Source organism: Pogoniulus pusillus, chromosome 2 (assembly GCF_015220805.1).
Source record: "Pogoniulus pusillus isolate bPogPus1 chromosome 2, bPogPus1.pri, whole genome shotgun sequence".
NCBI lineage: Eukaryota > Metazoa > Chordata > Aves > Piciformes > Lybiidae > Pogoniulus > Pogoniulus pusillus.
The window spans coordinates 31,719,815-31,746,046 of NC_087265.1; the positions used below are offsets into that span (position 1 = coordinate 31,719,815).

Below are 26,232 nucleotides of genomic sequence, written 5' to 3' on the forward strand. Positions count from 1 at the left end.
CACAGAAGATGGAACACTGACCCCTGAGAACCAACCAGCACATAGAACTGACAGAAAAACATCCCAGAAAGGCATGGAAGCAAACTCCCTTGGTACTGTTTTGTCTTTTTATGCTTGACCTAAGCTCCTTGCAACAACAACAACAAAACACCCCAGCAACCAATGTTCAGGATCAAATACCATAAGCTGCCCCTGTTCATGAATAAACCACATGAATTATAGCTCTATGAAGTATCTGGTGGCTGTGTGGAAACAGAACAAATAATAACAATCAAATTCAATGTAAGCATGTTACAGAACATCATCTGACTTGTTCTGCAAAGGCCCAGAGACTCTCACAGCACACACTCAGCAATGCCATCTCATCAAGGTACAAGACATCTGTGGGTTATAGTCATTTAGGTCTTAAGTCATATTTTGCCAACATCTCTTTCACCTCTTACAAGAGCAGAGCAAACCGTATCAAACATCTTTGCTTATTTACTAAAGAAAAGCCTGCCATCATCCTCCCATCACTGCCAGACCAACAGAGTACCCCATGGACAAGGGGAGCAGAAAGCTGAGGCTGGACTAAAATTGCTTAGTAACTCTGACTGTTTCCACCTTTGCTCAGAGGGTATTTTAATGGAAATCACATGGACTGAGTCTGAGGATAGGAGTTCAGCTCAGAGAAGCAAAAGCTTCTCCCCCTGAGGCTGGTGAGGGCTTGAAACCTCACAAAATCTTTGCTGTTGTTGCACTCTTCATGCTGCAGCCCTGCTCAAGAGCCCCTCTCAAGCTGAGGCACCCGATTTCCACAGGCACATACAAAGGCACATTCCCTAACAGCTTGCATATGGGAAACATTTTGATAGATATCAGTGTATATCATAATAGCATTTTAAAAATGCCTGGGAGAGTTCATCTCTCATCTTACTGGATACATTAGAGAAGGAATCTCTTGGTCAGCCAGCAGTGAACAAGACAGGTGAAGAAGCCCTTTTGACAGACTTTCATACAATGGCATCCTGGCCTGCATCAGGAATGGTGTGGTCAGCAGGAGCAGGGAGGTCATTCTGCCCCTGTACTCTGCACTGGTTAGACCACACCTTGAGTACTGTGTTCAGTTCTGGGCCCCCCAGTTTAGGAGGGACACTGAGATGCTTGAGCGTGTCCAGAGAAGGGTGACGAGGCTGGTGAGAGGCCTTGAGCACAGCCCTACGAGGAGAGGCTAAGGGAGCTGGGATTGTTTAGCCTGGAGAAGAGGAGGCTCAGGGGTGACCTTATTGCTGTCTACAACTACCTGAGGGGTGGTTGTGGCCAGGAGGAGGTTGCTCTCTTCTCTCAGGTGGCCAGCACCAGAACGAGAGGACACAGCCTCAAGCTACGCCAGGGGAAATTTAGGCTGGAGGTGAGGAGAAAGTTCTTCACTGAGAGAGTCATTGGACACTGGAATGGGCTGCCCGGGGAGGTGGTGGAGTCGCCGTCCCTGGAGCTGTTCAAGGCAGGATTGGACGTGGCACTTGGTGCCATGGTCTAGCCTTGGGCACTGTGGTAAAGGGTTGGACTTGATGATCTGTGAGGTCTCTTCCAACCCTGATAATACTGTGATACGGTGAAATGGAGCACCAGCTGCTGGGCAAAAGCAATGTAATGTGTTGGGAGGATATCTCCCACCCTTAAGCATGCAAAGCTTCAGGGTTACAAAGAAAGGTCAATGAAAAGATTGAGCTTTTAACCTTGCACTTGATTTGCATGGGGTTCATCTGCTTCTTGAAGGTCACCTTTCTAGGTTTTGTTCAGCACAGTAAATGAAGAATCTTTGTAAGGGTTAACAGGATTTCACAGGGCTCTGGATGAAACCATGAGGACCAGCAATAAGGTGGCTGGTTCCAAATCACTTGGGCTGTGCTAAGTCACAGGAACAGGCTGCAGATGGCAACACTGAATACCAGCCAACTGAAAATGGGTGTACATTTATATACATACGTATGAAAAAGAAATAAATATACTCCCATGTATATATATGGGAAACACCACAGAGCTGTGGAGCTCATAGTCACAATACAACCCATTTTAAGACTTCATTCATGTTCAAAGAAAGGCTGAGTATTTGTCTTAGCAGCTTGGCACACTTCAAGGAGCACATCAAGTTGTGCCCATCCAAAAGCAGGAAGAAATCTTTGTTAATCATTTCCACGGTGATTATTTCCCCTTTTACCTTGAGGCTGCCAGCTAGTGGCTGTAGAAAACCAGACCAGGTGGACCATCTCCACTTGAAAGCCCCAAGCAGATACACCTCTGGGTTGTTTTCAGGCCCCAAGCCCATTCCTGCCTCTGACTGACTGCATTATCTGGTCCCGCAGCCCACCAGATGGTGCTCTCAGTATTAGTTAATACCGAATTAATCTGTGCCTTTTCCTTCCAGTGAGAAAATCCAGCACAGGTGAGGTGTGGAGAAACAGCACCAAGAGCAACGAAACAGATTTCTGAGATTTCCTAGAGCAGCAGCCAAATAACGTGGCTTCATTGCAAGGTTAATGTGGTATAAAACCCAGAAACATGCTTTTGAAGCATCTGAAGGCAATGGTGGGTTACAGGTGCTAGCATGCACCTTTAAACCCAAATGCAGCTTGTGGCCCTCTTACTGTACCATGGCATTAAGCCAAAAAACACTGGATAAGATGGGAGAAGCAAAGCTGGTGGGGAGTGTGAACGTGTCCTGATGCTGAGGACAATGTATCACACGCCAGTGGACCAACAAGCCCACTGGAATGCACCAGAGTGTTTGTTTCTTGAAGTTGTTCTCCCCAGGACCAGCTTCTTGCGCTTTTCTGGACTGATATACTGTGGCCAAGATAGTTGGCTGGGACTATGGTAGGGTTTGGTATTTCTGCTTGTTAGAAAGGTGAAAAGTTTTGTATTTGAGTTGTAAAATCAGGGAGAGGCGCAGGGCCATCGAGGGATCAACGTGTTCAGCTCGCACTGACATCCACCAGCTGTAGTCACAAAATTTAAGGTTCAGCTCAGCTGTCATTTCTCTCTGATTTTCTCAAAGAGGAACTTCTGCACTGCCCATGCCCTTTCCAAACTGTGATGCTTGTTATTATATCAGATTGGGAGAACTGGCCTTAATGCTGTAGGGCTGATCCTAAGGCTGCTTCCTTGGCCCAGCAGGACAGACTGTTTTCCTTCTGTGTTTCCAGCTTAACAAGGTTTTCTTTAATTTCTCCTTAATAAAACTTGGGGCAAAGGGGAACGTTTAATGTGCAGTTAAATTGAAACCAGAAAGCACACCATACTGGCTGACTTCTTAAAAACTAAGCCTGCTTTCTACAGTCATCATCCACAGGACATCAGCAACAAAATAAAACCTCAAGCACAGGAGGCTGACCAGTAGGCAAACCAGCAGCTAACTCTGCAGCTTTTGTTTTTTACCAATAATGTGTTTTTATCACTGAGAAGCCGGAAGAGGGAGAGCATTAAAGGCTGCCTGCACGGGTACGCACGACTGCTCTGGCCATTTACGCCCGTAATGAGTTTTGCTGCCTCTGAGCAGAGCACAGGTAATAACAGATCATAAAGTGGGTTTACCACCCCAATTGCCAGTCTCTGAAGGTTACTAAAAGCCCGTTCAAATGAGCATGGTCAGGTCTGTTCTGGCTGTTTGGAAATCACCGCTTTCTTAATGACTCGGTGGAAACTTCTGCTTCTCCTCCTATTGAAATGGGTCAAAATCAGGAGAAGAGCAAATGAAGCCAACCCAGGAGGGATTCTGTCCAGGAGGAGTCTGGCCAGAATCACTTACATTTGTTTTCTTTGTCCAAAGCTGTCCCATTGATTGGTTATAAAACTTCCCCGTGTTATAAAAAGTGCTTATAAAGCCTCTCCACATTGGACAGCAGTCATCCAGCCAGGGCATGTTTCTCAAGCATCATGTCTGCAATACCCTCCAGGGTTCAGAGGCCCTTGCTGAGTGGAAAGATCCACCACTGTGTCCCAAGGGCTGAACCTCCCTGTGGCAAAGGGGTTAATAGAAGCTCTGGGGATAAACAGCTCCCCATTTCCTTTGTTCCCACCCTGCAGGAAACTGCTCAGAAGAGCCATGAGTTGGTTACTTCTAGGGAAATAAATTAATCCATCCCTCCTTTTTCTTTTAGGAAATTAAGTGATGCTGGAGATGTCTCCAACAGCCTTTGTTACAGAAAACTCTCTGGTTATGAATCACAGAATGAAATTACATCACTTTCCCAACCCAAAAGGGCCCAAGAAGGCAGGCAATGCTCTGTAGAAGGAAAAAGGCCTCCAACACATTTGCTGCTGTGGTTTCAGGTTTCAATGCTCCATTTTTCTAACACTCCAAAGGACATGGAGAGCATTGCTTCCCAACTTGCCCTCCCTCATCCCACTAAGCTGGTATCACTGCCCCTGGGATCTCCTTCAAACCTACACCAAGATCAAAAAAGTGTTTTTTTCTGCTCAGCCTGAATCAGACTTTCTCCTCTTCGACCCAACTGCTGAGAGAGGGGGAAGGAGCACACTGATTTGGTAGGTATTCTGGCACGGTTGTGGATGTTACAGATTGCTTCACTTCAAGGTTTCTTTACTCCCTCACAGAGAGCAGGCCACATCTCCATCCAAAGGAAAGCTGTGGAAGTCATAGAATCACAGAATGTTTTGAGTTGGAAGGGACCTTTAAAGGTAATTTAGTCCAAAATTCCTGCAGTGAGCCATGACATCTTCCTCTAGATCAGGCTGCTCAGAGCCTTGTCCAATCTGACCTGGAACACTTCCAGGGATGGGACTTCTATCAACTCGCTGGGCAACCTCTGTCATTGTTTCACTACCCTCGGTGTAACAAATGTCTTTCTTCTACCTACTCTAAATCTTCCCTCTTATAGTCTAAAACCATTACTCCTAAGTCAGTGCATCAGTATTTTGCTTCAGAAATTTGTCCCACAAGAGTAGAGTGGCAGTGTGCTGGGGATGCAATTGCTTAGATGTGAGGTGTATGAAGCTCCTTGAAGACTTCTTTATTTTAGGAAACAAAAGAGATTCACTTGGAGTGGCCTATCTTTCATCTTGCATTAGCAGACAGACAGGAGAGCTACGTGGTCCTAAGACACAGCCAGAAGGGTCTATGCAGCATTTAGTCTGAGGGAAGATGTTCAGCCAGTTAGCAACACAATGATAAAAGCACCAAGAGGTCAGTGGCATGAAGGGCTCAAGCTTGGAACTGCCACGATGGATGATGTCTGGGGCCTTGAGGGATAGGTTGGACTGGATGATCTTGGAGGTCTCTTCCAACCTGGTTGATTCTATGATTCTATCCCATAATGCTCTCGATGTGGGGCAGAACAGACATTTACTTGAGAAGATTTTCACTTTTTGGAGAACCCAACTCCATCTTGTGCACAGGCTTTTCCACTTGCAGCCAGAAAGAGAATAAAAAGCTGCATTTCCATTGTTCCTTTAGCTCTTTAATTCCTCCCCGTTTCCCTTGCCTTTGTCTGTGTGGGAATGTGCATTTGTGGGAACACAGAAGATAATTTAATGTTTTCTGCAGTTGTTTAATGGGTCCCCTTCTGAAGCCTTATGGACCACCATGGGCTGAGAAACCGGGAGGGAAGATCCAGAGAGACAGACTCGTGCAAATCCAGTGTCATCCCTTTGAAGTCCTTGGGGCTTCCACGGCAGCCAGAAGTAATTAGCGAGAGAAAGGGATTGTAAGAGCCGTGCTGGCTCGCCGTCAGCGCTTCCCGCTGGCTTTGAATACAGCGGAGCTGAGCCAATCCCGAGCGCTGCTGGGACTACCACACCAAACGTCCAACCTATTTATTGAGCAAGCTGCGAGGCTTGGAGACGCCGCTCTGCAGTGGGACTCACGCCATGGACCATGCGTGGTGGTACTACCAAAATGACTTAGCCAAAACGAACCAGAGGCTCACATGCTAGAGCAGAACTAGTCATGCTGTCCCTCCTGTGCCACCATCCATAGAATCATAGCATCTAGCAGGCTGGAAGACACCTCCAAGATCATCCACTCCAACCTAGTATCCAGCCCTGTCCAGTCAACTAGACCATGGCACTAAGTGCCTCATCCAGGCTTTTCTTGAAGACCCCCAGGGACGGTGACTCCACCACCTCCCTGGGCAGCCCATTCCAATGGCAAATCACTCTCTCTGTGAAGAACTTCTTCCTAATATCCAGCCTATACCTACCCTGGCACAACTTGAGACTGTGTCCCCTTGTTCTGTTGCTGGTTGCCTGGCAGAAGAGACCAACCCCCACCTGGCTACAGCCTCCCTTCAGGTAGCTGTAGACAGCAATGAGGTCACCCCTGAGCCTCCTCTTCTCCAGGCTAAACAACCCCAGCTCCCTCAGCCTCTCCTCATAGGATTTGTGTTCCAGGCCTCTCACCAGCTTTGTTGCCCTTCTCTGGACACATTCCAGCACCTCAACATCTCTCTTGAATTGAGGAGCCCAGAATTGGACACAGCACTCAAGGTGTGGCCTGACCAGTGTTGAGCACAGGGGAAGAATAACCTCCCTTGTCCTACTGGCCACACTGTTCCTGATCCAGGCCAGGATGCCATTGGCTCTCTTGGCCACCTGGGCACACTGCTGACTCATGTTCAGCTACTATCTACCAGTGCCTCCAGACCTCTTCCTGGCTGCTCTCCAGCCACTCTGTCCCCAGCCTGTAGTGCTGCTTGAGGTTGTTGTGGCCAAAGTGTAGAACCCTGCACTTGGCCTTGTTAAATCTCATCCCATCAAGCCAAGGATGGATCTTGGCTCTCATTTCCCCAGCAGACAGAGTTCAATAATAACCAGCACAGCTACCAGCACAAGCAAGAACTACCAAGTGACTATGCAGCAACCAGATTTGCAAAGGAAGTCAGTACTTGATAATCAAAATGCTCCTTCTTACCTTAACCTGTTGATCTGTTGAGTGCTCCTTCTGCTGTGGAGTGCTGAGCCTCAGTGACTCGGACTGCTCCTTCCTCTCGCTTCATGCAACAGCTCCTGCCATATGATTTGGTGCTTCTGCTTGCCATTTTCTCCTCTCTGTGTAAAGCAAAGTGGGTAAAATGAAACACACCTGCCCAGTGCTTAACAATCCAGCTGTCCTATGCCTTCCCCATTATTGGATGCTCCTTGCTGTTGGAGGTGTCACTTTCCCAGAGATGCTTCATGCACCTGGGAAAATTTCTCCTCCATCACTGAACTGAGAGATCAGGTCTGTAAGGGGGCTGGAGGAAAACACTTTGGGGATGTTTTGGAAGAAAATGAAGGAATTTTAAACTCAAGGCCTGGAAAGGTACAAGTACTCTTCCTGCTTTTTGCCTTCTAGGTATGGCTTTGAGAAGCGTATTCCTTTACCACTGTTTTACAGTATCACAGTATCACCAAGGTTGGAAGAGACCTCAGAGATCATCAAGTCCAACCTGTTACCACAGAGCTCAAGGTTAGACCATGGCACCAAGTGCCACGTCCAATCCTGCTTTGAACAGCTCCAGGGACAGCGACTCCACCACCTCCCCGGGCAGCCCATTCCAGTGTCCAATGACTCTCTCAGTGAAGAACTTTCTCCTCACCTCCAGCCTAAATCTCCCCTGGCGCAGCTTGAGGCTGTGTCCTCTTGTTCTGGTGCTGGCCACCTGAGAGAAGAGAGCAACCTCCCCCTGGCCACAACCACCCCTCAGGTAGTTGTAGGCAGCAGTAAGGTCATCCCTGAGCCTTTTAGTTCTGCTATCTTGCCTTTTTCCTCCCCTCTTGCTATGCTTCCTACCTTCTTCCTCCACTATTGTTTTAGCAAAGTTACTATTTCACCTAGGAAAGACTGTAGGCATCACCACAGTCAGAAAGGACCTTGGGAGGTCTCTAGTCCAACCTCTTCTTCAAAGCATGGCCAGCTCCAAAGCTGGAACCCAAGTTTTGTGTGTAGTTATCAACTTTTGCTATAAAGAAGAGCACAGATGTGCTGGTAACCTCTGTTTGAGGCAAACCACCACAATTCCCAGAGCAGTTTCCTAGCAGTAAATCTGATTCATCTGAAATGTTTTGACATTCTGATTCATCCAAGATCATTTGGGTTGTGGCAGAATTTTGATTTTTAAGGCACTGGACAGCAAAACATCAGAAATAGTTAAATTTGAAACAAAAAAGTTTATTTTTTTTCTTTTTCATGTTGCTTAATTTACCTTTTTCTTTCACTCCGATGTCCATGTTTTATAGCTCTTTACTCAATAGACTGAAACAAAATGGTCCACTTTAATAAAGTCACTTCCATGGTTCTGGCTCTACATTTCACAAGAACTTCATCTCTGTGGAAAAAAAAAAACCAAAAACCAACCAAACTACTTCAACTTTTTTTCCTGATTTGGAAATAAAATAGAAAAACACCAGAATATTTCATTCCATGTGATGGGAATTTGACTTTTTGGATGGCTTTCTTTGCTGTCATGAAGGGTAGCTGGCTGAGACAGCTCATGAAAGCTTTGAAAGTTCATACAAAGACTCTAAAGCTGGCAACATGTCCCCAAATCCTTGCATCGGCTGCCAATATCATGTGGATGGGATTTTTCAGGGCTCCCTCGAAGAACTGAATATATGGTTCCCAAGATGCCTGAAGTCTCTAGAATTCTGCAAGGCTCCTTTTGAAGAGCCCTAACCCTATTTTTTAATTAATTTTTTTTCCCCTTTCTGCTTTAGATAACCAGAGCAGGCCTCTCACTCATGGGAAGCATTGTTATATGTGTCACCTCCCACCAAGAGAAGTGAAGAAGTGGGGGGGAGGGGGAGGGGAAAGCCACATGAAGATATTAAAACAAGAAACTGGAATGTCTACAAACTGCTCAGAGGGTTCATTCTCAACTCACATACCCCTGTTGAAAATGGCTCTTTAGCTCTTTATGGCGCTGCAGGCAATCACTCTTGGTTTCCGCTTCGCCTCAGATGGATGGTTGGCCCACATGTCTCAAGCTGCATTTCAGTAGGAGAGTGGGGCAGGGGGGGAAAGAAAGAAGAGAAGGTATAGAAGCGAACAGACCTTTTTGGATGGCCACATCTGGTCCCCATGTGTTAAGTCCAGCCTTGTGGAAAGTCTGCTGATGGAGAAGAGTTTCATGCTGTGGTTCTAGAGAAGCTTCATTTATAGCTCTGGTACATGCTTACAGGCACAGCCATTTTATAGATATGGGTGAACATACACAGACAGACAGATAGTGAGCAAGAAAAACTGGCAACTGTTTCTCTTCTGAAGCTTGCAGAGCCCACTTGGCCAGAAGCAGACCACTGGGCAGGACTATTTTATTGCATAACAAGGATGCTCCATCCTTGCACCTTGCCAGATGGCGAGAGGCTAGGGAGCAAAGAGGAACTCTGCATACCCCTGAGGTTGACAGGGAAAGACCTGAGACAGAAAGCAGAAGGGCTGATGTGAAGTTTCAGACAGGTTTATGTGAACTTTCTAAACTGCACACAGATTGCAGGGCCTGGCAACGGATGAGACACTTTGCCACTCTGCCAGATCCACCAACCTGTGTCCTGACAGAGCTGGTGCTGCTTTCTGGCCATCACAGCCTGTCATGCTCTGCTCCTGTGGAAAGGGGATGCTTGGAGATGCTTCCACATATATTTCAAAACAGCATTAGCATTTATACACCTCCTTCTTTATCTCATGACTTCACTTATAATTTGCCCTGAATGTGCTTTTAAGTCATCTTGCTCTCATCAGATGGGCAAATTCACACCATCGGCTGTGGGTTCAGTTTTCTAAGGCCACTTTAACACCGATACCCCTTTCCTTAAGACCCAAATTCTCTCTTTTTCCCATCTCCACGGCCGAGTTGGTATCCTCTTCCTCTCTTTTCTTCCTCCAGCACCCCCATCTCAACTGTGACAGAAGAAATAATACTGCTGGGATGTTATGGCTAATCAGCGGGACATCTTTAACATATCATTAATTTGGAAGGCAAACAAAATAAAGAGGAACAAAACCAACTCACCCTCTCGGCTCCCAAGGAACCCATCCTCAATAAGATGTTAAGAAAGGAGCAAGCCATGTATGTGTGAGCACTGCTGATGACCTGGTGCTTTGCTGAATTAGGGCTGATGGCCCCAGTACTAAAGCCTTGTCGGTGGAGAATTGCTTCTAGGTTTGAAATACACTTGAGGTGAATGGGGCATGAAATGGATACTTAAAGCCTTGTTTTCCCCTGGCCAGACCATAGATTTCATAGAACCATAGAATGGTTTGTGTTGGAGTGGACCTTAAAAGGTCATCTAGTCCAACCGGCTTGCAGTGAGCAGGGACATCATCAACTAGGTCAGACTACCCAGAGTCCCATCCAACCTGACCTGGAATGTTCTACCATCTGACTGGAAACCTGTGTCAGTGTTTCACCACCCTCACTGTAAAAAGTTCTCCTTTCTGTCTAGTCTAAATCTCTCTCCTTTGTTTAAAACCATCGCCCCTTGTTCTGTTGAAGCAGTGAAGTTGAGGTGGGGATGCAGACTTACCCATCAGTTGCCTTTTCAGGAGGACCCTGCTCATGGTACCTCTTCACATGACGCTGGAGCAAAAGGGCATATCAAACTGATCTGCTTTTTTCTGCCAAAAAGGAAAAAAAAGACCATCATATCTTCCTGTGAGAAGCTGCTGCCCTGAGGCCCCCATTTAAACCAGAAACTGGTTTTGCCTGCTTTTTTGAAGGACTTGAAAATAAGGCAGCGATAAATGCAGTGAACTTTAACATTTGCATTAGAAGCTGCCATTTGTGGCACAAACAAAGAAAAAACAAATCCCAATACATGCTCCTAGCCTGTATTTTCCCCCTAGCAGACCCCAGAATGGCTTTCAATATTTTCTTGAAGTTTTACAAGCCATCAATAGAATGGTTTGAGTTCGAGGGGACCTTAAAGACTGCCTCCCTCACACAGGGCAAGACTGAAATACTATATTTCTGCAGCACCTAGCAGTATTGAACATGCTCTTTCAATAACCCTGCTCATACTCACAAGTGAGTGAGATGTATTAATTGCTGCTGGCTTTTTCCAGGGCTGGGATTGTGGTTCCACGAGGGCATTAAAGCAAACATTTCCCAAGTGCTTGCTCTTATTTATGCTACAGAACACTAAGTAAATGACTGAAAAAAAACCCCTGCCTTTAAGAAGTTAAGTATTGCATCTTCTTTTCTTTAGATCAGGCCATAACTTTTGCAGCAGGGGGAACTTTCTGTGGCTAAAAACGATAATGAGAACCAGAGTTTTAATAAATGAGCCTTGCACCCTTGGATGGAAGATGCACACCCTCTGCTTGGGAGTGGAGGGCTTTTCTGGGGGGAGTTTGTTAAAGATGGGTTTTGTTCATGTGCAGATTCCTTTGTATTTCCAAATGACACACACAACTTTTTCCATTTTTCTCTGGCAGCAAATTTGGCTTGGCCAAAAGCAGAAGCAAGTGGGTTGTGCAGAATGCACATAGGAGATGAAAAGATGGGCTCTATACTAGGCACAAATCTGGAAATTGACAGTTTGCAAGATAGAGAAATTCCTGGGAATCATCCAAAATAAAAGCAATTTTCCCATTATAAGCAGATTGAAACTAGAACTGCAGTTCCAACCCTCTTCAAAACCGAGCTACAGTTTAGACGAGCCACCCTAAAACTGGAATCCATTGACTCCCTTTTTGATGTGGGAACCCAAAGCAGATCAGTTTCAGAATACTGTTTCAGATGGGGCTGAAAAACTCACACAAGCTACAGATCTTCCCATGTTTGCCTGCTTGCAAAATGGCTGCAGGTCCTTCTTTGAGCCAAGAAGCATGAGTATCACTAGCAAAACCTGTCAGCATTGAGTCTAAGACCATTCTCCCAAACCTAATTTCACAGAAGCATCCAGGTTGGAAAAGACCCTCAGGATCACCAGGTCCAACCTGTAACCCTGCTCCACAAGCCTGACTTTAAACCATATCCCTAAACACCACATCCAAACGACCCTTAAACGCATCATGGGCTGGTGACTCAACCACCTCCCTGGGCAGCTCATTCCAGTGCCTGACCTCTCTCTCTGTGAAAAACCTTTCCCTAATGTCCTATCTAAACCCACCCGTCACAGCTTGAGGCCATTCCTCCTTGTTCTGTTTCCAACCAAACTGCACCACAGCAGCTTCCCATAGCTTTCTTGGAGGTTAGCTCAGGCACGGAGGTTTACATCATTTTGGAGAGATAGGTTTGGTGGTAAGCTTATCATCCACTTGCTTGGCTCTCCTTCTAGTAACTGTTGTTAATATTCCAGTCAGTTTTGTAAGCAGCAAAACATTTCCCCAGTTGCAAACTGAGCAAATTTTAATTACTCCCATAATTTTGCCTGCAAGGGAAAAGCCAACCGTATTAATCAGATAATGAGAGCAATTGCTCTGGGTACCACACTCCCAAATACACAAGCCAGGGGATGAGCTCAAACAAAAATAAACCTGAGGCACTATTTGGATTGTGTGAATGTGCCATTAAAAAAAGGGGAAAAAAGGGGGGAAATTTACTTCAGAGCCTTTTCTTCAGCTTTGGGTCTTCCATAGCCTTAAGGCTGCCTGTGCATAACTCCATTACATCTCTTTCCTCCAACCCCCATCCCCTCTCTCTGCAACAAGGACCTTTGCCAAGTAATACTTCTAGCTGTATCCAAAGGATAAGACACACAAAGCTATAGTACAGTCAAATAAAGATTGGAAATCATTTGCTTACAGGAAGGAGCTATCCCAGTTTGTCTTCCCTTCCTTTTGATTACTACACAGCTCAGACCATAGATAGTCAGGAAATTACACTGTCTACAGGAAAATCAAATACACTGAAATAAAAACAAAAAAAATACTAAAAGAAGAGAAGAACACCAAGGAAAAGGATTTTTTTCCATCTCCTGCCAAAAACAACCCCACAACTTTTTTGAGGTTTTGAAGGCTCAGATACATTTCTTTTCTCTTCTTCTTTGGTGAAGTTTTAACCTTAACAAACATCACTTTGCACATCTTCCTTGTTTTTAAACATAGCATGGGTCACTGTAAGAACGTGCATACATTTGCTCCCAGCTCTAGGGTCGTATTGAAGGTGGATGGATGGATACTGATGATGACAACATAGAACCATAGAATCAACCAGGTTGGAAGAGACCTCCAAGATCATCCAGTCCAACCTAGCACCCAGCCCTAGCCAGTCAACTAGACCATGGCACTAAGTGCCTCATCCAATCTTGTCTTGAACACCTCCAGGGATGGTGACTCCACCACCTCCCTGAGCAGCCCATTCCAATGCCAATCACTCTCTCTGTGAAGAACTTCCTCCTAACATCCAGCCTATACTTCCCCCAGCACAACTTGAGACTGTGTCCCCTTGTTCTATTGCTGGTTGCCTGGGAGAAGAGACCAACCCCCACCTGGCTACAATGTCCCTTCAGGTAGTTGTAGACAGCAATGAGGTCACCCTTAAGCCTCCTCTTCTCCAGGCTGAACAACCTCAGCTTCCTCAGCCTCTCCTCATAGGATTTGTGCTCCAGGCCTTTCACCAGCTTTGTTGCCCTTCTCTGGACATGTTCCAGCACCCCTACATCTCTCTTGAATTGAGGGGCCCAGAACTGGACACAGCACTCAAGGTGTGGCCTGACCAGTGCTGAGTACAGGGGAAGAATAACCTCCCTTGTCCTACTGGCCACACTGTTCCTGATGCAGGCCAGGATGCCATTGGCTCTCTTGGCCACCTGGGCACACTGCTGGCTCATCTTCAGCTACTATCCACCAGTACCCTCCAGGTCCCTTTCTGCCTGGCTGCTTTCCAGCCACTCTGTCCCCAGACTGCAGCTCTGCTTGGGGTTGTTGTGGCCAAAGTGTAGGACCCTGTGCTTGGCCTTGTTAAATCTCATCCCACTGGCCTCTGCCCACCCATCCAGCCTGTCCAGGTCCCTCTGCAGGGCTCTCCTACCTTCCAACAGATCAACACCTGCTCCTATCCTGGTGTCATCTGCAAACTTCCTAATGCAGGACTCAAGCCCCTCGTCCAGTCTGCCCCATGACCTGGAGAAGAACTTGAGCACTGTTGAGAGGGCTAACTTGGCTCTGCATGACAGAAGTTCATCCCTGGTGCTTTTTGATGAAGAACTGACCTAAAGAAAATCTGTCACTGCAGCATGTGAACTTTGTTTTTCCTGGCCTGGAAAACAAGTGAGATGAGCATCCTCTGAGCAAAGGTAAGCTTTTCTAGGTAATAAAGTAGGGTGAAATGTGAAACACGTTGTGCCTAAACACAGAACCTCTGATTCTGTGATCAGTCAGTCATCAGTCAGCATGGACAAACCTGTTGTTTTACCTCTGCTCCTGACTAAACTCAGTGGGGAAGAGGGAGAGCGCAAAGCTTTCTGACAGATGGAGATAAAAGGCAGCTGAATTATTTACTTCCAGTATTAGATTAACTGCACTACAGGAACAACAGGGCCAGGTGGTTAAAATACTTTCATCAAAATGATTTATGTTTGGCTTTTGTAAGAAGATACTACGTGACAGCCTATGCCACGCTCAGTTTAACTCAGCCTGCACTCTCATAGCACTACCCATTCCTTGCAGTTTATGAACACATTTAATTTCCCTGTTGTGCCAACCTGTCAAGAAAGCAGGTCAGTTGTGTGCTTCTACAGGCCACTTCTCTGAGTTCTGCATCAACCATATGTAGGAATTTGCAGCCCCCAAAGACTTGCAAAATCTGCTCAGAGTTGGTCACCCAAATTCTTATGGCACAGGCACAACTGGCCCCAGTTTTCAGGGGTGAATCTACAGGGAGGCAGAATGAGCCCCTTGCAGAAAGTAAAGTGAAGGCAAGCCATCGGCATGGAGCGAGTGAAGGCATAAATCTTCCTTACAGAGATAATCAGATCAGTCTTGTCTGACAATGCAAAGCCAAGGGAGGAACTTGTGAGGCTGGCTGAGAACGGGAGAACCAGGAGCAGCAGGGCCTGGAAACACCATGAGGCTCATACACAAGACCCAACCATATTTTAGCAGAGGATCAGAGCTCAGTTTAGTCCCTTGGTGGGACTACGCATGGTGTTTGCCTTCAAACCATACCCTGCAGGCAGCAACTATTTGTACATCACAGTCCTGTTCATAACCAGCCTTAAATACATGCACTGACACAGCATGGGAATTAATTCCTCATGTGCAGCTGGCAAAGGGGATGCTTTCATCCCCACAAAACTGAAACCTGTCTTATGGAAGCTGGGCACAACACCAGTAAAAAAATGACTTTAAAGCATATCCAAAATTTCTGATGACACCATTACTTTTCCTAGAGTAGGACAATGAATTTCTCTGACACAAACCATGACTGCCTTTAAGAGCAAAGTATTGTTTTCATTGCCAGCTGCTGGGGAAGCAGAGCAAGCTCCTGGCTAGGCAGAAGAACAAGAGAGAGCACAACTCCTCAACTTTCTGATCAGCTGTCCCAGTTTAAGCTTTTGCAGCTGCCCCACACTTGAAAAATATACACCCAAAACCTTTGATGTTGCCTTGCCTCTTCTAAGGAGAAGAATGTGGTCTGAGCACTGCAGTCCTGTGGAAGAGGGATGCCCCATCTCACAGCTTAGCTAAAACCCGCAGGCAATCCCATTCATAGAATCATAGAATCATAGAATCAACCAGATTGGAAGAGACCTCCAAGATCATCCAGTCCAACCTAGCACCCAGCCCTAACCAATCAACTAGACCATGGCACCAAGTGCCTCATCCAGGCTTTTCTTGAAGACCTCCAGGGACGGTGCCTCCACCACCTCCCTGGGCAGCCCATTCCAATGCCAATCACTCTCTCTGGGAAGAACTTCCTCCTAACATCCAGCCTATACCTACCCTGGCACAACTTGAGACTGTGTCCCCTTGTTCTATTGCTGGTTGCCTGGGAGAAGAGACCACCCCCCACCTGGCTACAACCTCCCTTCAGGTAGTTGTAGACAGTAATAAGATCACCCCTGAGCCTCCTCTTCTCCAGGCTAAACAACCCCAGCTCCCTCAGCCTCTCCTCATAGGATTTGTGCTCCAGGCCCCTCACCAGCTTCATCTCCCTTCTCTGGACATGTTCCAGCACCTCAACATCTCTCTTGAATTGAGGAGCCCAGAACTGGACACAGCACTCAAGGTGTGGCCTGACCAGTGCTGAGTACAGGGGCAGAATAACCTCCCTTGTCCTACTGGCCACACTGTTCCTGATGCAGGCCAGGATGCCATTGGCTCTCTTGGCCACCTGGGCACACTGCTGGCTCATCTTCAGCTTACTATCTATCAGTACCCCCAGGTCCCTTTCCTCCTGGCTGCTCTCCAGCCACTCAGTCTCCAGCCTGTAGCACTGCTTGGGGTTGTTGTGGCCAAAGTGTAGAACCCTGCACTTGGCCTTGTTAAATCTCATCCCATTGGCCTCTGCCCACCCATCCACCCTGTCCAGGTCCCTCTGCAGGGCTCTCCTACCTTCCAACAGATCCACACCTGCAGGAGCTTGGTGTCATCTGCAAACTTACTGATGCTGGACTCAATCCCCTCGTCCAGGTCACTATGGCTTTGGTAATGCTTCTTTAGTGTTTACTTGTAAAAGAAGCACTCTCAGATGGACGTTGAAGGCCATGCTCCTGCCTTGCTGTGTGTCCCCAGTTAATGAGGATGCGGCTGCCCGGCTGAGGTGCTGTTTCCACCCAGCTCCTCTGTTTCTGCTCACATCTCTGTGGTTCGTCCTCCCCAAGCAGTTCCCATCCCCTCTCTCCCATCCCTCCTCCCTCTGGCTCCTCTTCCACCTCTGCTAGCCCAGCCACTACAACCCACCACACAAACAAACGCTTTCAAGAAGCTGCTGGTTATTTGTTTTAAATATCCCTCCCCGGGGAACACTCCTCAGATACAAATCTTAGAGCAACACCCAGCAAAGTCTTTGTAAGCTTTGGCACGTGGGCATTTGACACAGGTTGGAGAAAATCCCTGACTCATCCCCAGCCTAAGAGCATCTTCAGACCAGAGTGAACACAAAGCATGGCTTTGTTTTCTTTTGTTATTACTGAAGATCAAAACAAAGCCAGGAGCACGGCAGAGGGGCTCCAGAGTCAGCAGGGAAATGGGAAGGGGTCAAAGCAACACAACTAGGAGAGCAAGGCACAGCACATCAACTCCTGCATCCAAAGTGGGGTGACTCAGCCTGAGAAGCCCCTCTCCCTCCCTCTATAGAGGAGCCCACAGGGGTCCCAGTTCCATTCCAGAGCACCAGGACCCTCATCAAGCCCTACACCAGCGAGCCACTCACCACACCACTTCAACAGGCACAAATCCAATTTCATTAAACATCCCAATGCAGCAAACATTTCTGGTTAGCTCTTCAGTGGGGTAAATGTGCTAGCTTGAAGCTAGCTAGAATGTTTTAGTGAGAACAACTAGATTACAGGCTGTGGAAAGGGAACAATGATGATGTCTACTTCACTTATAGGCTTGCTGAGTTGTATAACAAGAACATAAATACAGATAACAGAGTTGCTCTCTGGGCTTTGTGGGCTGCACCTCTCTCTAACCTAACCTGCTGTCTGTGTGACTAATCCATCTGCTTCCTAGCCCCCCTCCAAACTTACCTTGAATATAAGGCAAGATCTTGGGTAAGGTAGAAGGGTGGGAGGAAGGTGGAAGGGTGCTCGAGAGCCCCTCCTGGGGACTCAGGTTTCTGGGAGGGCTGTTGTGTTTCTGTATTACTTTTAAACTTGTATATTCCTGTACATAGCTGTAGATATTGTAAATATCTGCTTGCATATTGTGCTGAGCTGTAAAGACAAAAGCTTCATTCAATTTCCAGAGCTGTCTGAGTCTACTCTCGGGGATTTTCCAAAGTGGGGGGGGGGGGGCAGGCAACACCCAAACCATCACAAGTAAATCAGTGCAGCTTGCAAGTGTCAGTGGAAGCACAGAGTCACTTCTGAACTGGTGACACAGCTTGTCCTAGCCTCATTTCTCTCTTTGAAACACTAGCACCACACAGCAAATCATGCTATGTAGCCTAGGGAGCAAAGCACCGCTTCAGCTCTTGATGGCTAGGAGACGACAGTTTTACAGCAGTGGGCATCCTGCTGCCTTTGACCTAGGGGTCATATGCTACCATGGCTTATCTGACAGGGTTCCCAGGCAACCCTCATCTGAGGCAAGCCCTCCCTGAGACTGCCCTCTCAGTGTCCACTCACCCTTAAAGCTTGCTCCCAAGCCCAGCCAATTCTTCTTCCAAAGGGTCATTCAGCATGTCCTGACACTGCTAGGCTGGCTTGCAAAACAACTGAGCCACCTTTTAAAAGTTCAACCTTAGCACAAGCTGAAACCCCAAAAACCTTGCCAACTAGGGGCTGAATTTTCATCCAAGAAAGGGTTCTTTACAGTGAGGGTGGTGAGACACTGGAACAGATTGCCCAGAGATGTTGCGGATGTGTTCAAGGCCAGGTTGGATTAAGCCTTGAGCGACCTCTTCTAGGAGGTGTCCCTGCCTATGGCAGGGGAGTGGAACTGGATGATCTTTGAGGTCCCTTCTAATCTAAGCCATTCTATGATTCTATATCCATCAGGAATTATTTTGTTTGCCTTGTGCAGGAAGAAGATTATTGTGGAATCTCTTGAAGACCACAAAGAAGAGCTCCCACCAGGGCCTGGGAACTATCCAATCTAACATCATCAGCCAAAAGTAGTTGGAGCTCTGAGACATACTTGCAAAACATTTTAATTTTTTCTTAATTTTAACTCCCTTCAAGTATCATCAGGTGTCTTGTAAAACAACTGATCTGGTAGACAGCAGTGGTTTCTTAACCTTCTCTGCACCACTCACTATTTCATAAACCCTACTAAAGCACCTCTTACCCTGCTCCTCACTAAATTAAACAGCCCTCATCTCTTTAACCTTCTTGGCCTCCTTCTCCACCTGTGGAAGCCTTTCCAAGCTCCTCACTGTCTCTGTGTCCCTTTGCTGGCCCCACTTCAGTCACATTTCCATCAGCATAGGAGAGCTCCCAAAGGTGACAGCACTCCTGTCAATCTGTAGAATGCCACTGAGATAGCCTCAGGATTTTCCTTCAACTCTTAAAGCAATGAAATGCCTCCTGCAACAGAAACCAGGCACCACCACTCCCAGACAGTGCAGTATCTAGAATCATAGAAGCAACCAGGTTGGAAGAGACCTCCAAGATCATCCAGTCCAACCTAGCACCCAGCCCCAGCCAGTCAACTAGACCATGGCACTAAGTGCCTTGTCCTGTCTTCTCCTGAACACCTCCAGGGACGGTGACTCCACCACCTCCCTGGGCAGCCCATTCCAATGCCAATCACTCTCTCTGGGAAGAACTTCCTCCTAACATCCAGCCTATACCTCCCCCAGCACAACTTGAGACTGTGTCCCCTTCTTCTGTTGCTGGTTGTCTGGAAGAAGAGGCCAACCCCCACCTGGCTACAACCTCCCTTCAGGTAGCTGTAGACAGCAATGAGGTCACTCCTGAGCCTCCTCTTCCCAGGCTAAACACTCCCAGCTCCCGCAGCCTCTCCTCACAGGGCTGTGTTCCAGGCCCCTCACCAGCCTTGTTGCCCTTCTCTGGACACGTTCCAGCACCTCAACATCTCTCTTGAATCGAGGAGCCCAGAACTGGACATAAACATTGCCAGGCCTGGCCTTAGGAATTATTTCAGGAAAGCATAAAAAACATGTAGATGTGGTGCTGAGGGTTGTGGTTTAATGATAGATTTGGCAGTGCTGGCTTAAAAGTTGGACTTGATAGTCTTAAAGATCTTTTCCAACTTGAATGATTCTATGATTTCTACTTGGAGAGTGTTAAATTGGACATTTCTGCCATGGGAAGAAGAGATGAAGAAGTTCAACTCACCTCTGGGATTGTCATTCTGGGATTGAAAGTTAAAAGATGATAGGGAAATGTGCTAGTTTGAAGCTAGCTACAATGTTTTGGTGAGAAGAACTAGATTACAGGCTGTGAAAGACAAACAAGAGTGATGTCTACTTCACTCATAGGCTTGCTGAGAGGTATAAGAACAAGAATCCAAACATTGAGCACTTCTGCTGGGGAACTGGCTGAGCTGCTTTTCTCTCTAGCCTCTCTGCCATTTCTCTGATTAATCCACTTTGCTTCCTAACCCCCTGGCCAAACCTCCATTCTTCCTTGGGACTGGGGTAAGGTTGAGAGGGGTGGGAGAATGTGGAAGGGTGGTTGAGAGCCCCTCCTGGGGACTCAGGTTTCTGGGAGGGCTGCTTTGTTTCTCTATTACCTTTTACCTTGCATATTTCTGTGTATAACTGTATCTACTGTAAATACCTGCTTGTATATTGTGCTAGCTGTAAATAAATAGCTTCATTCAAATTTCCAGAGCTGGCTGAGTCTAGTCTGGGTGATTTCTAAAGTGGGGGGGTGGGAGGGCTAACACCCAAACCACTACAGGAAATTACCATCTTCTGCCATAGATATCAAAGATCCCAGTGTCTTCCATTTTGGGTATCCTTAGGACATTAATGGTGCTCCTGGCAGTCCTATAGCTGGAATTGAAATGTCACCTCTGGAAGGTCGACAACACAGCATCAATACACTTGGCAGTCTCCATGTGGTCCTGGCAGCTCCTGGCACACAGCCATGCACAAGAACTTCAGCTTCACAAAAAGGCTGAGTTTGGCAAACTTTCAGCCCCCAGAGGCTGCTGTGGAAAAAAAAGTGTTTTGCCATGCAGCATCTCCATAGCTGAGGAAGAAGACAATTTTCTTTTTCACTAAATATCTCTGGCTGTGCACTAAGAAAAAACACCATTTAAAAAAGAACAGAATAAAACCAAACCCAGAATTATTTTGCTTTTCTCACCAATCCCCTTCCCCCCTTTTCTGGTGGGGAGATGGAAAATTATATGGGAGGTGGAAAGAAAATGAGGGGGGGGGAAAGGCTTCTTTAGAATAATACTTTTTTCTAAATGAAAAACTGAAAAAAAAAAGGCCCAACTTAATCTAAAAGAGCTGAACTGCCAGGCTTCTCCTGGGTCACCTCATTCCTCTAAGCCTCTTGCCCTGCAGTGATCCAGACACTTCCACACCTGCTCACTCTGCAGCCTTTGGGCTCTCCTGCACTATGATGGTTTAAACTGAAAAGACAGAGGATGGAGGAAGGGGAGAAAACATGAATTGGATCTCTCCAAAGATAAAAGCTGCCCTGTGGAAACTCAGATGGCTGTAAGCCTCTTGCAGCTCACTGCTCCAGAGCTAATAATTTGGTGGTCTCTATCCAGTGGTGGGCAACCATCCAACCTGCAGACAATGTGCTAAGAAAACAGCAGCTGTGTCTTCTGGACAGGGAGAGCACCCGGAGATAGGACTCACGCACAAGCCCTCAGCATCCCTGGGGAAGGGCAGAGCAGCCAGAACTGTTTTGGAAGTGCACAGTCGCCCACAATGCCATGAAGATGGTCCCCTGGATGTGTGCCAGTCACTCCCTTGACAAACTGCTGTTTTCATTTAAAAGGTAACAGAGCTTCCCAAGAGAAGACCATGCTAAAGAAATTAAGGATCAAGTCCAAGGCCAGACAAGATCTAATCAGCCCATGTCAAATTCTGTTGTCACATCCAATTGGCCTACATCCCCAGATAGGATATCCAACTCAAGTCCAACTCCAGCACATCAGCAGGCTGGGCTGTCCTACCTCATACAAAGCAACATACCCAAGATCACATCACCAGTGGACAGGCTAGTGCTGCCTGTGTCTATTGGGCCAAGTTGGTTACAGCTGCTGCATCATCCATGAGACACTGCTGAACAACCACAGAACTTTTTCCCAACCTGTTGTCAATCTCTTCCTCAGCACATGGGGATTACTGTAACTTTTCAGGCACCCAGAGATTTTTTCCCCCTTCTTTTTCAATTATATGTTTCATTAACTGCCTCTGCCTCCTGATTAGTCAATGACTAGCTGAGGTTTCCAGACTGAAGAAATGAAGAGGGAAACAAAACTATGATCTATTACCATTTACAGCTGCCATGAGATGGCACAAAATTTCATCAGTTGTTGGTAAAATGCTTTCACTAGCATGGAGAAAACACTGGAGATGGAAAAAAACCCAAACAAACAGAAAAAGTAATCCCATGCTGGAGATATTTTCCATCTCATCTCCCCCTCAATTCTCTTTTAAAGAAGTTCCTGGGGAAGTGAAAGGCCTCAAAGTGTGTCCCACTGATGATGTCTCCAGGCAGAAGGCTCATAAGTTCCTTCCAACTATGCCTTTGCTTCTGTCTCTTCCCACTGGTCACCAGACCACGGGGTCACTTTTCTTCTGGCTACACACAACCCTACCTCACACAAAAGAGCCACCTTTAAGGGACCAGAAAGCCAGCAGACCTCCCTCTGACTTCGCCCAGCACTGAAGCACAAGGCATCATGGGTTACAGCAAGACCAAGCTCTGAAGTCAATCCCTTTAGCCTTCCATTGGTTTGTCACAGGTTCAGAACTCCTCTCTGGCCAGCTCTGCTCATGACAAATGAGTTTAGTCAGCAATCCTTGGTTGGCTTTTTGAGGACAGTCATCCCTTCTGACAAGACCAGTCCAACATGATTTACTGACCTGATGCAATCCTGCTGGTACTAACAGCTCCATGTAGCTTTTCCTCAAAGAGATGGTCAGCAGATAGATATGGACAGCCCCTTCCAGTTCACCTCTACTTAATCGTGCAAGTGGCTTCAGCTCAACATCAGCCATCACCACTGTCCCAGCAGCATTAGAGGAATTCAGCTGGTTCCACACTTGCACATTCCTCCCTGATAATACCTCTCTGCTCTCTGACTCAGCCCACGTTAATTGTGCACGATGTCTTAAAGACCACCCAGCTTGAGCTGCAAAGCATTCAGTGATGGATAAAAATAACAATTGCATTGAGAGAGGCTACACTCCTTGCCAAAAAGATTAGCAGTGGGAAAATTCCTCCTTTAGGGAGCTTTGCAGCCAAGGACCAGCCCATAGAGTTCATGACCGACAGCGTGCCCCATAGACATTTAACAGCTATGGGTAAAGTGTGGGAAGAATTATGAGCCTAGTGGCTTCTCCTAAGTCTTGCTTTTGTCCTCATTCCTATGAGTGTGGTCAGCTCAGTGATCCCAGCAGGTCCACAGGCAACTAACACCAAGGTTTATTTATCAGAGACATTTTATAGGGGGTGCTGGTGATGGTACTGGAAGGCTCAAACAACTGAAGCCTCATCTTTCTTTCCAGTCCAGTTGTTGCTTCAAATAAACCAAACCAAATAGACAATATTTCAGCACTAGGAAGAAACACCTTTGTGATGGTTTGGGTGTTACCTACCCTCCCACACTTTGGACAATCACCCAGACTAGACTCAGCCACTGAGAAATGAGTGAATGAAGCTATATTTACAGCTTAGCACAAGATACAAGCAGATATTTACAGTGTATACAGTTATGTACAGAAATAGACAGGGTAAAAAGTAATACAGAAACACAACAACCCATCCAGAAACCAGAGTCCCCAGGAGGGGCTCTCAAGCACCCTTCCACCTTCCTCCCACCCCTCTACCTTACCCCAGACCTTGCCTGATGCTTAAGGTAGTTTGGAGGCTCCTCCAGGGGGGTTAGGAAGCAGAAGGATTAGTTGCACAGATGGCAGGTTAGGTTAGAGAAAAGTTCATGCAGCCCCAAGAGACAGACTCCCTTATCTATATTTGTGTTCTTGTTGTTATACATCTCAGCAAGCCTACGAGTGAAGCAGACACCACCATTGTTTCCTTTTCACAGCCTATAATCTAATTCCTCTCACCAAAATATCTCAGATAGGCTCAAACTAGCACAACCTTATTTAATTATCAAACATATTTCCACTGAGTACCTCCAAGAACAGGTCCATAGGTAGCCAATCCAATGTGCCAGAGTGCATTGTGTAACAAAAAGCCACAAAAAGTCAGGAGACAGACTATGGACCAGAGAGAAAGATATTCCCCAGAGGTAAAAGATAAATACTGACACATACAGACAATATCTTTACTAATTCTGAGTAGCTGGAAATCTGTTGAAAATGCTTCTTTTCCTCTGGTATCTCAAAGTCAAAGACTGTTGAGTCCAGTCTGTTTGGAGAAGGTATTTGAAAGAGCCAGTTGTTCTGATGCTTCTAACCTTTATGATCCTGCTGGACAAAGGACTGGGACTGGCTACAGAGAAGCTTGTCTACACAACCAATTCTCAACTGTTAAAAACTCCCTATGGGGCTTCTTAAAGGGTATGTCCATTCTCCAACCCTTTCCAACACTGGCTCTCAAAATGGTTCAGGAAAGTCTGCTACATGGTTTTATAATTGTTTTTGCTGGAAAGAGCACTTCAACATTGGACCAAGGAGGACTTTGTACTTTATGCACTGCAATGGATTTCTTTGGCTGCTTTTCATCATTTAAATCCAAGTAGAGGTTATTGGGTACTTTTACAGTGCAGTGCAGAGGTCATCTTTATGTTACATAAATAATGTCTTGTCAGATCAGAAACACACCAAGACATAGCAAAACCATTCACCTAAGATGCAGAGGCTGACACACATACATGATCTACTCCTGTTGATCATAGATAATACAGTTAGAACCATAGAATCATTCAGGATGAAAAAGACCTTTAAGGACATTTGTTTGGATCTGGTGCTTAGGGATACGGTTTAAGATGAATCTTGTAGAATAGGTTTATAGGTTGGACTTGGTTATCCTGAGGGTCTTTCCCTACCTGGATGTTTCTGTGATTCTGTGACACTGAGTCCAACCTAACACTATGAGTCCACTGCACCACATCTACATGTTTTATAAATCCCTCCAGAGATGATGATTCAACCCCTTCCCTGGGAAGCCTGTGCCAATGAGTGACAACCTACTCAGTGAAGAAACTTTTCCTGATGTCCAACCTAAACCTCTTTGGCACAGCTTAAGGCCATTTGCCTTCATCCTGTCACCTGCTAATTGAAAAAAGGTGTTCAAGAGAAGACTGGATGAGGCACTTGGTGCCATGGTCTAGTTGACTGGATAGGGCTGGGTGCTAGGTTGGACTGGCTGATCTTGGAGGTCTCTTCCAACCTGGTTGATTCTATGAAAAGCAGACCAACCCCCACCTTGCTCCAACCTCTTTTCAGGTAGTTGTAGAGAATTTGCTCTTTTGTTCCAGGCTGAAGGACACAGTTGTGTGAGCCACTCCTCACAGGACTTGTTCTACAAATCCTTTGTCCAGCAGGATCATAAAGGTTAGAAGCATCAGAACAACTGGCTCTTTCAAATACCTTCTCCAAACAGACTGGACTCAACAGTCTTTGACTATGAGATACCAGAGGAAAAGAAGAATTTTCAACAGATTTCCAGCTCCTCAAAGTTAGCAAAGATATTATCTGTATGTGTCAGTACTTATCTTTCACCTCTGGGGAATATCTTTCTCTCTGATCCACAGTTCACCAGCTTTGTTTCCCTTTATATTTAATGGACACATTTAATGATTAAAATGATTTCTCTGAACATCAGACTTCTAGGGATCTGACAACATTTTTTTCCAAGTAAGTATCACATGGAATAGATGTATAGACAGCCACGACAAAAAAAGGCCTCCAAGGCCTCTAAACACCTTCCAAATTAATTAATAAGTTCACCCCCCTAATAAGTCTTCTCCTTAGAGCCCCAGGGCCAAGATTTTATGGGTTTTGGCTGATTTTTATTTAACCACAGAGCTTGTTAGTCCCTGGAAAGCACCCCAAATTAATGGGGCTGCTGTATCGTGCCTGCCCTCCTTTGGATCCCAAGCATGAGATCCAGAGATGGTGCCACCCAGCCAGATGTTCTCAGTGCCTTTTCTAAAGAAATGCATCTTTTCTTTTATTACACACCCTGGCAAGAGAGCCCACGTGGAATGTAAACTCTGTGTGCAGAGATATATATTTTCTCTCACTGTTTATAAACACAGAGAGTCTAGTTCTTCCCCTACTGGGGTTATATGAGCCCAGGAGAACATATTCCTGATGTACACTGGAGTGAACAAATTGCAGGAGGAATTGCTAGCAATTGCTGGTTTGCATATAGAATCAAATACACATACAACCCATATTTAGACTGCTTGCAGTAAACAAACTTGCCACAATACCCACAAAGGCAAACCTCAGATTCTGACGAAAGCCAGGGAAAAACATCCTCATCCTCCCCAGCAGGAAGAGAAGCTGC

The 26,232-nt window shown here is 46.3% G+C and overlaps 1 long non-coding RNA gene across 5 annotated transcripts in view; it reads right to left on the minus strand.

Annotated features, from left to right (window-relative positions):
• The window catches only part of LOC135184036 (uncharacterized), a 52,425-nt gene that overhangs the window by 18,826 nt on the left and 7,367 nt on the right, over positions 1 to 26,232 (minus strand). For 3 of the 5 annotated variants that reach the window (XR_010305830.1, XR_010305833.1, XR_010305831.1), the window contains exons 3-7: positions 10,504 to 10,594; positions 8,866 to 8,964; positions 8,184 to 8,306; positions 6,911 to 7,047; positions 4,505 to 4,627 (exon numbers count right to left, since the gene is read on the minus strand). This is a non-coding gene — a long non-coding RNA (uncharacterized LOC135184036). Of the gene's footprint in view, positions 1 to 4,504; positions 4,628 to 6,910; positions 7,048 to 8,183; positions 8,307 to 8,861; positions 8,965 to 10,503; positions 10,595 to 26,232 lie in introns of those variants that run through there. The other 2 variants (XR_010305832.1, XR_010305834.1) reach the window with 2 other exon arrangements.